Source organism: Dermacentor silvarum, chromosome 2 (genome assembly GCF_013339745.2).
Source record: "Dermacentor silvarum isolate Dsil-2018 chromosome 2, BIME_Dsil_1.4, whole genome shotgun sequence".
Lineage (NCBI taxonomy): Eukaryota > Metazoa > Arthropoda > Arachnida > Ixodida > Ixodidae > Dermacentor > Dermacentor silvarum.
The window spans coordinates 66,176,080-66,190,055 of record NC_051155.1 but is presented as its reverse complement, the minus strand read 5'-3'; positions in this window follow the sequence as shown (position 1 = coordinate 66,190,055).

Below are 13,976 nucleotides of genomic sequence, written 5' to 3'. Positions count from 1 at the left end.
AGGCAGTTTTTTGAGGAGGCGTTTGCTGTGCATGTGTGTTTTGTTGCTGGTTTCGCGCCAATTTTGTAAGTGGCAATGGCAGTGACGAACCAGGACTTGTTTGAGATAGCGTGTGGCCGCTGCAAGGATTCATTTTGCGACTGTGAGAGCTACAGTGTCCTCAGTTCGACAAACATTCGCTGCGAATACTGTGACCACAGCCCCGGACCACATGAAAGAACACACGAACTTTGCAAATGTTCTTGTATTGTGCTGGTTTGTCTGTGTTCAGTATATAATTAGGCTGCAGCTTTTCTTTCATCAGAGGAGGGGGAATTAAGTGGAAAAAAAGTAAGCAACGGGGTAAGCAACGATTCTCGCGGAAACGCATCGGTGTTTCTGCCACGCTCAAAAGGAAGCTTTAAGGCCCGTCCACGTTACCGGCACGGCAACTCGCCGCGCGAGTTGTCGGCACATTTGCTTCTATGTATCTTGCGATTCTTTGAGGGATCTGCCATTTGTACTTGCTGAATGTTGTCTTGTGTAGAGCGAGTTCATGAGGAGGCTGTTATTTGCAAGGAAGGTCCGGAAGCACCGGGCAAGAAAAATTGCAGATTTAGTTGTGTCGCCGGCACCCCGCGCAACTATTACAAATGAGGACGCTGCTTTTGAACTACACGTTTGTTCCTTAACGTCTTTAATCAGCATTAGAAGCAACATCATGCCAAGTCTATTTATCTGAGCATGAAACCGTGCGAAACAACGGGACAACACGAGAACTCGGGCACGTGGTGCTGTTTCTTTGTGTTCTTATCTGGCTGTCCCATTTTGCGCTGTTTCAGGCTCAGATACGTACCAACTGGCCCGCCTACAATCCGTGTTGCAGTCTATTTCCTTGTATACATTCTGGCCAGGGAGGGGCGCTGCCATTTATGCAAATAATTAAATTCTTTCCAGGCCCTAATCTCCTCAAGTATGACTGGTGCATCACTTGACACGGACAGAATAAGAACCCTGCTCACGGTGATCCTCCCAGACTGCCGCAATAGACTCATTTTTGCTGGCAGCAAGCCGAAGTGATCACTGTCTCCACATCTGGATTCCAACGGTCACTTATTTTTTGCCTTTTGACATATTATGTTAAGAACCTAGAATATCCATATGCGTTTTACCGAATGCTTGCTCTCGTGCATAAAGTTGTGCTACCAGGAGACAAGCTAGTGAAAGGACTGCCCGTCTGAAGCATCTCTTTGCGATCCTAAGCAAGAAAAATGTCAACTAGGGAGAAGCTCTGTTCTGGCTGCTTTCCATGTTTTTCAGCAACTGTGAAGTGAACGATAAAACAACTTATGTGATTTACTTCAATGCTGCTAGCTCGAAAGGTGGGAGAGGCTTATCCCATAAGCAGCTATTTTTTTCATGTAATACATTGTTTACTTCTAGTCACAAGCAGTGCATTTACTTGCTCTAGTCATTTGTTCCCCTCACTTGTGGTGAAGGCCGGTTAATTTTGTTTTACCTGTGTATTTAGAGGCCTGAAAATTTCTTATAGACATAGGTTAAGCATTTAATTCACCCACGTACATGGTTGTGTTTTGCAAAAACTAATGCACTCTATTTCCCTTCATTGCTCAGTGCTAGCAGATCGGTATACAGGGTGTCCCAGCCATCAACGCAGCACGATTGAAAAAAAAAGTAACGCCGTTACGCGAAGCAAACCTAGTGCGTATTGTTTCCAGTACAGTGGAGTAGCCGCCAGTATTTTTTTTCGTTATTGAGATCTAACTAGGTAATTGTAATTAATTACCTAACCCGAGAAGTACTGTCCTAATTATCAAAGTGTCAATGAGAAATTTGTAGAGTACCCTGAAAAACTACCGATACAACTTTCTGTTGCTCAATACGTGCTACATAAATGTGTTTTTCCGAGTGTGAAAGGAGGCCGCGAATACACGCAGAATTACCGCGTGACTGGCCGCTCGAGGCACTTTGCGTGTATTCGCGGGCTTCTTTCACACTCGGAAAAACATTTATGTAGCACGTACTGAGGAACAGAAAGTTGTATCGGTAGTTTTTCAGGGTACTCTACAATTTTCTCATTGATACTTTGATAATTAGGAGAGTACTTCACGAGTTAGATAAATAATTTTATTACCTAAATAAATCTCAGTAACGAAAAAATTACTGGCGGCTACTCCACTGCACCAGAAACAATACCCACTAGGTTTGCTTCGCGTAACACCGTTCCTCTTTTTTTAAATCGTGCTGCGTGATAGCTGGGACACCCTGTATGTCTCTGCGCTTGTGCAGAAATCTAGTATTGCAGTTATCAAATAGCATAAATTGTGATATGTTTGTGATTTCACACAGTTGTGGTTCGATGACTGTATATGGGAGGTCTCATGGATCGTATTTTTTGTATTATATCTTGTTGAACAAAATACTTGTAATAAAGAATTTCGTATTTGAGAGTACTCCAACTTATTTCTCGAGAACATTCACAGAATATTAAACGGAACAGCTTATTACAAAGGCTCAGGCGCATAGTTAGGAAATGAAATACTGACATTGCCTTCAAGTACATTTAAAGAACTCATTGTCACCATATTATTGCCAGCAGCGCTTTGTAGTATGCTTTTGCTCGCCTGAACTTAATTACGTATTATAGCCAACCTACATTACTCATGAAGATGTTGCTTCACCATGTGTTTTTCTTCATTGACAGTGTACTTCAGGTAATTTTGTGCCTTTGGAAGATGGATTTTTAATAAATAGTGGCTTTTGTGCACAAGTAATATTCTAGGAACTGGAGACATTTTTGGCTTCCACATATTTTGAAGGGACACTAACTCAGAGGAACTATATTTTTGAAACCTACAGCTGAGTTATAAGGGCGGTCAAGCAGGGACTGTACCCCAAAGACTATGTTAAATTTAGGGGTTACTTCAGCAATTTATTCAGACGTCTTTATTGTGATTGCGCTATATTTTTATAGCTAACCTATAAACATATCACCACGTCATGATTCAAAACGTTCTGCATCTCTAATGGGGCCAACATTGTGATGCCTGTCAGTCGCCTCTGATTTCTTTTCACCACACATTGTCATGCAGCAGTTTGAATTATGGGACTGAAAGAAAAATGTTTGCGTCAATACCAATTCGAGCGAGTTATGTGCTCTCTTCAAAGCTTTAATGAAATGCAATGACAGTGGAAGTCTCTTCTTTAGTCCCACAATTTAAAAATAACATCTGAGGTGATTTAAGCATAACAATCTGAGGTGAAACATATCAGTCAACCGGCAGGCATGACAATATCGGCCCAGTTCGAGATGCAAATATTTGCAGTGGAACATTGGAAATTTTCTAGGTTGGCTATAAAAATAGAATGCAATCAAAAAGACAAATATCCCTATAAGTTGCTGAAGTAACCCCTAAATTTAACACGTCCTTTAGAGGTTACATTTGCTTTAGAAAATAGAAGACTACAGCGTAACCTCTAAAGCTACATCTTTTTTAAGGGTAGCAATGTACCTTTTATTTTATATTGGTTACAATGTACCTTATAATATATTGGTTACAATGTACCTTATATTTTGTATTAGTTACAATGTACCTTATAATATATGAGTTACAATGTACCTTATAAATGTGAATTTGTGCACCTATACTAAGGGTTACCCAGCTAAGGGTGTTCACCTCATTAGTCATTGCCATGATTTTAGTACATGTATATTTTACGCACTTTGCAGCGATTATTTTTAGGCCCCTATTCGCAACTCAAATGAACTGCAGGGGGCGCTGCGAAAACTGGCCGCGTCTGGCTACACTGTGCAACATGGCGGTTATACGGAGGTCCCCGCGTCGCCGAAACCGCTGTGTTTGATGGACAGTACACTGTCGTTTGATGATTTTCATGCAGTGTGATGCCGGTTTGCGCTGTCTTGTGGAAGGAAAGCGAGTAGCTTACGCCGACCAAATCATTTTAGCCGATCTGGGAGAGACACAGTGGGTAATGAGGCTGAAGTGGTCGCGCGGTGTGCGCAAACATCTGGCGTGACAGCGGACCCGCGCGAGATTCTGATGAAAATCACCAATGTATTCTTGAACCCATTGGTCGTGGAACCGAAGTACTCGTGCACTGTTGGATGGTCGGAAAAGTACAAGCCACTGTTAAGGCGCGGATAGATAGTCCGGTGTTTCGAGCCTGCGAGACAGCGGCCGGCGAAGTTGGATACGTCACACTGGCCTCGCCAGGATTGCCGAAATATTACAACCTGCTCAGTTTGGTACGTTTAACATGGCCCGCAGCAGCGCACCGACTTGCTCGATCAGCTGTTGCCGCTGTACATGCGGATAAATGCGCAGACGGCGCGCACTTTCTCATTGTTGTTGCCTTAACACATTTTCGTTCGGCGAAGGCGCAAACTCTGCACGCTCTTTTGAGTCCAGAGAGCAAGCGAAGCTAAAATCAAGCTTTGCCCTTTATCACGAGCATGCACTACGAATCTGTGGCGAACCTTTCTCGCTACTTTTGCGTTCCTGTTATCTATTTTACATTCAAGATTTGCGCAACGTGACTGTTGCTTCGCTTAGCTGTAGTTATTCCAGTAGTTGGCGCATTGTTTCTCTCGTAGAGAACAATACGATAACTAAGAAACCGAAAGATCTGCTTACTACAATAAAAACACATTTGCACACCATGTACATGTATGGCATGTGCTGCGTGGCCTGCCCATGATTTATTAGTTCCCGCTGTCTACGAACATGTCGCTTATGGCTGCTGTGTAAACTGATGAAATAAAACAAATTTTTCTGTGTAAATTAATGTTAACTAAGCTACTGCATTAGGAATCTAATTAATTTTAATGTCATTCTATAATTTACGTATCCTGCTGTGTTCGCCTCGAACTGCCAATTTCCTTCAGATACTGATAAGAGATACAATGGCTTTGATAATTACGGATTTTCAAATGAGCACCTACTAATTTGCACTAGTTACACGGGTAGCGTCCAGGTCGCAAGGAAGGCGTACCGCTATGCCACCCCATAGTTATTTTGCATGCTGGCGCGTACATGTTGTGCTTACATAGAACGATTTACCGACGTTACCCGGGAGTACCTGAAACTCCGATGTAACGATCAATTTTCGCTGATGTACCATACTCGGTAGTTCCACGTTGTGCGCCGCATGTATCCGATATAACAGCTTTAATGAAGGAAAGCTTGAGTACCGCGGCGACATTTGCATCATAAACTGCATTACCACGCCGGCTATCACATGAAACTGCTTGTTGCAGCACGCATACGCTGAACGTTATCACGATGGCAGTAACAACCTCAACGCAAACTTCCTGAAGTTCGCTGTAGCGCTTTACTGCAAACATAGTACAAGCAACAGTATCGCGTTCTCTTCACACAAACAACAAACCGACCCTCGCCTGAAAAAAAAATGAAAACTTCCTCGAGCAAGATGTTGAGCACATAACAATTGCCGTTGTCCCAGCTTATGATAAGATTCGCAATCCATGTGGCTCTTCGACGCCGCAAAACTGCAAAACGCAGCATACTTCCACGGCTGTGCGGAGTTTCGTTGATGGTGGCGCGCACCCGCTCGCAGTGCGAAGGCTACGGACTTGCTTCGACGGTCCGACCTCCGTACGAGGTTTCCGGCGCTCGCCGCTAGGTGTCGCATGAATGGCTGGAGTCGCGAATACAGCCACGCCTCATCTATTTCTCAGAATTCATCACTCCACTGCAAACTCACAACCACTGGCATGGCGCTCTTTGGCCATATACCCTTGCGCCATTAAACAACATACATCATCAGTTATAAAAAAAGCCGGCAGATTGCACGCCCTGTGGGAATCAATGTTATGCGAAGCAGTGTGCGGGGAGCCTACCAAGCTAACGAAACTACCATGAGAGCACCAAGACGGAGGCGGCTCTTTCATGACCTACATGACACGTATGTCATGGCATTCATGTCATGGGTCCCCTTAGCTACACCTAAGAGACCTTAAGGCGACAGCTTTAGTCATGCTGATGACTATGACGTCGACCATCAACATTTAGCCTTTTCTTTCACTTAGAGCCACATCCGAACCCATTTCATTGGTTTTTGGGTGTTATTCTTTTTTTCGCTGAGTCATTCTCATTTTATTAGCATAGCAATTATATGGACACTCCAAGCGGATTTCTGCCGTCGGCGTCGCCATCGCCGTTAGGTTCCGTATAGAGTCCAACGGCGATAACATTGTCGCCAGCGCGCCGTATGCTCTATGTGCGAGTGAAAGTGCGCGAGGGTCGCGCGCTTTCACGGGGAGCAAACACGGCGGAGCGCAAACGCGACTTCCTCCGTCGCGCGAAAGCCCGTAGGGACGGGAGGGAGGGAGGGGAGGCGACGTTTAGCTTTGGCAACAAATGCGTATTTATATAAGAACGCTGCGAGGCGAGAAGGTGGTAAAGACTTCGCGACGCTGCTCAACGAGACTTCCGACGCTGCTTGACGAGTGTCTCGTTCTGAAAATACCGCCTCTTCCTCTTCACAACCACAATCTCTCAATCTGTCTCGTTCTGATCTCGTCGAAAACCTCCCAGCGGCCCCCAGAGACTGCGGCAACAGTCACCAACACCGCTCTCGTTTGGTGCAAACATGAGCAAAACGCCGACGGCGCCGACAAGAGTTCTGCACGTTGCTGGTGCTACTGCATGTCCAAGTTTATAGAGCTGATAAAACTGCTATCCTTACTCCGTATAGCTCTCTACTAATTTGCTATCGCAATTGATACTTCGCTTTTCCGGTGAAACTGCGACATTTTTGCTAAATCATGGCCATGACCACGACTTCTACCATCATCCTTTAGTGTTTTCTTCCATTAATACGCACATCAGAACCCATTTCAGTGGCTTTTGAGTGTTCATCTTCTTTCGCTGTGTCATTGTCATTTTGCCCAGTCATGGTCATGACTATGACTTCTGCCACCATCCTTAGTGTTTCCTTCACTTAGTACCCAAGTCCGCACCCATTTCAGTGGTTTTTGAGTGTTTTTAGTGTATTCTTTCGCTAAGTCAGTCATTTTTGCTCAGTCATGGTCATGACTATGACTTCTAACATCATCCTTCAGTGTTTCCTTCACTTTTTACCCACGTCAGAACCCATTTCAGTGGCTTTTGAGAGTAAATCTTTTTCGCTGGGTCATTGCCATTTTGATGAGTCATGCGCATGACTATGACTTCTCCCAGCAACCTTTAGCGTTCCCTTCACTTAGCACCCACGTCCAAACTCATTTCAGCGGTCTTTGAGTGTTAATCTTTTCCGCTGGGTCATTGTCATGATCTACATGACATGCATGTCATGAATTTCATGTATCATGACCTATCACTTATGTTCGTCATACACTCCTGCCATACTACGTCAATTTTAACGCGATAGCCTTTAGGGCCCCGTGTCGCAAAATATCCGGCGTCGGCAATGCCGCTCGCGGCCGAGAAAATTATCCCCAACCACGCAGGCCCTCCAAATATATTTTACCACTAAAGTTGCTCACAATTTGTCTTGCATTCTTTACTAAGTTATTTCTCGGAATGTTGAGAGTGACAGCCCACAAACAATTGTCATGAAACAAAACACCGACAGCGCATGCTTCTTATGATAAATCTTCTCAGGCTAAAATATTAAAGGTGCAAACAATAAAAGAAGGCCGGCTCACGAAAGAGGCCGCGTTTCTACCAGAAAGCGAGCCTTCGTGCATAGCGTTCACCGCACGCGTTTCCCGGTAGCGACTTTACAATTGCTAGTAGGTACAGCGGGGGCGTGGCACTGCGGGTCACGTGACTTCCACTTAAGACGTGTTGTCATGGCGATCATGGAGCTCCTAGGTGCCTAGGGACATAATCGCTTAGGGACTGTACCTACTAGGAATTGTAAAGTCGCTTCTCGGTAAACATGACGGTTACATAAGCTGCAGTTGCCGGGAAGTGTGATAAACAGCCAAGGATCTTTGAATGCTATCGCGTTCCACTCTTGAAGGCGAAGCTTAAGCGTCCTCAAAATTTTGGTACCTACCAAGTTAACGAAACGACCATGAGAGCACTAAGACGTAGGTGGCTGTTTCATGGCCTACATGACACGCATGTCATGGCACTCATGTCATGTCATTTATGTTCGTCATATACTCTTGTCATAGTATGCCAATTTTGGTACCTACGAAGTTAACGAAACGACCATGAGAGCACAAAGACGTAGGTGGCTAGATAGATAGATACTGTCACAGTAGCTAATGTTCGCCAAGAAATAGTGCGCATTTAAGAACTCGAGAAGTGTTGAGCATACGTGAGCGCGCCAGTGTGTACAAAATTGTCAGTCCGTAAGAGATACGTAGTAGATAAGCCTCACTTTCGTAAATGTGGAGTGTACAAGGTTATCCCTAGCGCATGCGTGAGCAGCTGTCCTGACTCCGGAATCTGCAGATGTTATGGCATACTTGCAGTTAGCCGGTGCTAAGTTCTGCTGGTCTTTTTAACAGGGAAGCTGTTTATTAGGCCAGCAGGAATTTGTGGTTCGTGGTGCGTATCAAGAAACTAGCAAGAAAGAAATTAAACTTTCTTGCCGAAGTGGGATTCGAGCCCGCGTACACCCAGTCCCAAGGCGAGCGTCGTAACCACTAGGCTATGCAGCCACGCTTGCAGAACCTGAATTTATGCCAACCAAATGATTGCGTTCGAGCGGCGTCGTCTTTGTCCACAGCTAGCGCATTCGTACGCTCGTGCTCTGCGAGGTAAAGAGGTCTTGTGCGCTATGAGAGCGCGAGAGAGACACGAATTCACGGAGCAGGTCTCCTGGAACGCGGTGTCGGTGTTGCAAGCTGGGCTATGCAACGCACAGTGGCGGCCGTAAGTCAGAGACGCGCGAAAGAAATTATGATCATCATCACTAATTAGATAAGTTCGCGCGCACTTCCGAAAAATGCTGGGCTACGATCACCTAGCATCGCTGTTTCAAGCGTTGCGCGGCCGAGTGGAGGGTTAAACGTTTTTTCTGTTTGCTAGTTAATGAGATCAACAAAACTCCAGTGTGGGAGCCGAAACATTAACATTTCTGAATAATATTTTTTGTTTTGCTTTTGTGAAGGAATGTGGTAATGGTGCTAATTCTGCATTGTTTTGTGTAGCATAATCAATTACACTTACTCCGCTAATTGTATATGCAATGTCCTATGACTGGCGAAATTTCTACTCATTGTGACGTATTTTATTTGTGTATAGATCATATTGCTGCGAGGCTTCGGGAACCGCTGGCACGCGGCTTTCTCATTTCACAGCGAAGCTGTTTTTGCGGACCCTGTGCCGTCATAGTCGGACTTCGTTAAAAACGGACCACGTGATCTAGCGGGAGAGGAGGAGTTCAGCAGGGGGAAAGGGCTTACAGTGAGCCCTTTCACCCTGTGATAATGCTGTGAGAGGTTGCAGGTGAAAAGGCGAACGGGGAGGGGGGTTGACGTAAGTCGCGCCGTACAATGCTCGCGTTGGAGGGGGGAGAGCGTGAGGCGCGCCAAAAAATGGCGGTGTAGGAAAAAAGTAACTCAACGGAGGAGTGGGGTGTGAGAGGAGTTCGCGTTAGCGTTGGCTGTTTATACGAAGTTTTGGATTAGTGGTTCCGCACACTTCCATCCCAGCTACAACTACGGGAAGACCACGAGTAGCGCGTACTCCTGAGGAAGAAGCTGCCTACCGCGAGCGTGAGCGAGAGTTTGCTCGTGAACGGGCTCGCCTTCGTAGGGCCGACCCCGAGCTGTCCGCCCGAAATGCCGAGTTTAAACGGCAGCGCCGGGATGCCGATCCCGATCTGTGCGCTCGATAAGCCGAAGCTCAAAGGCAGCGCCGAGAGGCTGGCCCCGAGCTGCGCGCTCGAGACGTGGAAACACATCGGCGACGTCGGAATGAAAAACCCGGGCTCTGCGAACTTGAAGCGCTAGAACGGCGTCTACGTAGAGAAGCAACCATCCTGAATGGCGGAGCCACTGCTCGCGTCAAGCGGGAATTCCTGGATCCAGACTTTGGTCACAGTTGCAAAGTCTGCGACAGGCTATGGTTCGAGCACAACCTCACGCAACTAAAGTCTGTGGGCAACGGCGTGCAGCGTTCCAGGGATCGCCGCCCCTTCCACTCCAGCTTGTGCATGTAGACTGCTTGCGAAGTTTGACTTGCATGGTTTAACACTCGGTGTAACTAACACAGCTACGCTGTTCGACCATCTTCACGGAGTAGAAGGGGTGGTGATTTTTATCCGGGATACGAGGTACGCCTGGATTTATCTCCAATGATCGCGGTCACGCGCTTGTGTCTCCACATTCTTATAGCTCGTTGTGGTTGCCATTGTCGACTTATCTCGTAGATTTCTTGCCGGCTTTAAATTGAGCGCGGCCGAAAGCGGCGGGCATTCTGTTCATCGACGACAGCCGAGTTGTACAGCTCTTAGTAGGCGCAAGTGAGCCTAATAAAGTGTTTCTGCTAGGATCCTTTCTCTGCCTTCGTGACTTCGTTCTACCGTCACCACAACGTGACAGTATATAGGAATTGTTATACTCTTTGCAGCCAATCACAACTGCGAAAGTAGCTAGGGTGTTGTTTAACTTTGATGCGAAATTTGCTTTCAAATATACATCAAGGGCGTGGAAATACAGCCGGAGAGACGTATTCAGCTTGTCTCGAACAGTGCTCCAAAAATAGCTTGAAAATGTATTGAGCGTGAACACATTTCTTCAAGTCATTCCTGCCTACTACCCCATCGCACTCCACTGTACACTGAAGGCGCTTTGGTGGAAGCAAACAGAATATTTTTGTTCAGAGAAGCTTGTTAATTGTGAAACCGCTGAGATGTGACGGTACTCACATGGTTTTCAGTGAAAATAAAGGTGCTGCCTTTATTCAAGCAACTTCGTACACGCCGTTTGATGTCAGTGGTGTTCTGTAAAAAATTCGAACATTTCATCACCACACTGACTCTTAACGGCAATACAGCGCGAACCAAATGGAGCCATTGAAAGTTATAACTGCTACAAGCGACAAGGTGTCCTGCAGTGGCTCCAAATTGTAACACGTGGTAGTCCATCTTCGAAGATTTTTCCCGCCACCGACTCTTCTGTATTAAGGTGCTATCATGGCTGCAACACTGCGTGCTACAGCAAAATGAAAATATGTGTGTACATTTTTTAAAAGTTATCCGTTCATATTGATATGTTTGCATCAAATATGATTCTGTATTAAATATTTATCTTTTGTTATCGCGATTGTTAAATTACTTTCAACGCGCATTGCGTATTGTATGTTACCGTGAGTTTTCTTCGTAGAAGAGAAAATAATGTTACGGTACCAGCGCAGGTATCGCGGAAACGGAAACATGACAATCTCAGCTATATCAGAGCTAACGCCAATTACCATAAACAGATGAAAACAATACACTCGTATTAAATATTGCGAAGTTTGCTGAAGACAGGTGGTGACCTTCAGGAACACCAAAACTTCACCTGTCTTTACTCTTCCTTACATCATGTTACTATACATTTTCCGTTCTTTTCGTAATGACAAATATTTAGGTACCTTCTTTTCCATGGAATTTACGTATGCGTAGCAAAGTCTTATTCCCAGACACACCTTCTCAGCCATCTGAAACATGCGAAATATATAAACAATCATCTGCGACCTCAGCACTGATAGAATGCTAAGCTCTGTATAACCTTGCATGTGCATGTCCTGGTAAGCATACTGAAAAAGAAAAGAGGAATGGAAAAAGTAAAAAATCGTTGGTTTTACGTGCCAAAACCACCATATGATTATGACGCACGCCGTAGTGTGCAACATCGGATTAATCTGGACGACCTGGGGTTGTGTAACTTGCTCCTGAATCTAAGTACACTGGTGTTTTCTGCATTTGGCCACCATCGAAATGCGGCTGCCATGGACGGAATTCGATCCCGCGACCTTAGCAGCCCAACACCATAACTACTGAGGAACCACGGCGGGTGAATGAAAAAAGTAAACACCTTGTGGTAATCGTGCTGAAGTCGCTAAAATTTATGTAGCCAATTTCCTCGGAATGAATGTAGATTTTTAAAGATTGGGAAAGTATATAAGGGTTCCTCTTTCTTTAAATGGAAGTCTTCAAATCTTGAAAGTCAACAACAGCATAGAAATGTTATCTCTTGAGAATCGGAATTCAGTGCACATGTTTATTATAGTGCCGGGCCCGCTTGATTCGCATACCAGAAAGCATAATGTAAGATTAGTCGTGGCTGACTTATCACACGATCAGCTGTGCTCAGGTCACGTGGGTTCGGTGATACTCCGACCACAAGCATTTGAAGTCTGTTGTGTTTATTAAGCAGTGGCGTCGAGAAGCAGAAATCAAAGCGTGCCTGTCCACATTATGCACCACCGTCCAAGTGGTGTCATCGTGTTAAACTCAGACGAACAACAGAAAATTTGCTCGATAAGATGGACAACGAATACGAGGCTAGGGAATCATTGATTAGCCATAGGAAACAGTGTTTCGGCTAGCGCTAAACCCTACATCAGTATCTACAATGAGCACTTTAAATGTCCCGTTGTTACCACGCCTCCAATATAGCTCTCAAACTCGTGGGACGAATGGCGTGCGTGTTAGGCTACATATAACTGGAAACATGTGTGCATACTCCCTTATATTGCCGCAAGTCTGCTCCTAAACATGTGTTCTACGACGGTAGCCAGCGAGCCACTGTGTCAAAAGAGCGTCTGCTACGTCTCGCGTGCCTGCTTGGTTTCGTGGGGTGGCGCAATGTATACCGACACGAGACAGGGGCGCGGACCATCACTGGAAGAGAAAGAAGTGCGTTCGGCGCAGAGACGCTCGTGTGGAACGTTCTTGAAAACTCTTCGTGTATATAGTTAGTCGCAGGGCACAGGTTCGCCCTTAATAAACCAGTTATTGTATTTTACTCCTCCAAATACCGTTACATTCTGGTGAAGGTGCTGGGTATGTTCGGAAGTCCCCTGGGTGCTAGAGACCGGAGTCCCGATCCTCAGCGATTGGAATCTGGAGAGCTGACTCCAGTGCACCAGCGCGCCAGCCGCCGACTTCGGGGAGACCCGCCTGAATTCGGACCGCTTCCCACTGCTATGGCCACACGGACGATGTCTTCCGCTGACGCCACTACGATGACTATAGCCAGGCAACATCACCCGAGGTCGTCGTGTACCCGCCGCGCATGCCCGAGCTGTTTCACGGCGACCCGTACGAAGACGTCGAGGATTGGTTAGAGCACTTCGAGAGGGTCGCAGATGTCAACGGCTGGAACCCGGCACGGAAACGTCGCCACGTGTACTTCGCGTTGGGGGATTCAGCAAAGACATCGTATGAGAATCATGAAGCGGTGTTAACGTCGTGGGAAGAGTTTTGGCGACATCTGCTTGCTGCGTTTGCATGCACCGATCGCCGAGAGAAGGCTGAGAATGCTCTGCAAGCCAGGAACCAGCGCACCAACGAGAGTGTCGGCATGTACATCGAGGACATGTCCCGTCTGTTCAACGAGCCGATGCAAACATGCCCGAGGAGAAGAAAGTGTGCCATCTTATGCGTGGCGTGAAGGAGGAGCTATTTGCCGGGTTGGTTCGCAACCCGCCACGTACTGTTGCGGAGGTTAGCACCGAGGCGACGACGATATAAAAGGCCCTGCAGCAGCGCGCCCGCCACTACAACCGTGATGTCAGCAGCGCCCCTGTGGACATTCTTTCGGCAGGCATGGGCAATAACACCGAAGCGTTGAGAGAGCTGGTGCGATCTATCGTTAAAGAAGAGCCTTGGAAGCTGCAGCAACCGCAAGTCGCGTCGACTGTTTCTTCGCTGGCCGCCGTCATTCGGGATGAAGTTAGGCATGCCATGTTAGAACCGCAACCGGAGGTGCAGCCTGTGTCACTCAGGCAACCACTGCAGGAACGCCGCGTACCAACATACGCTGA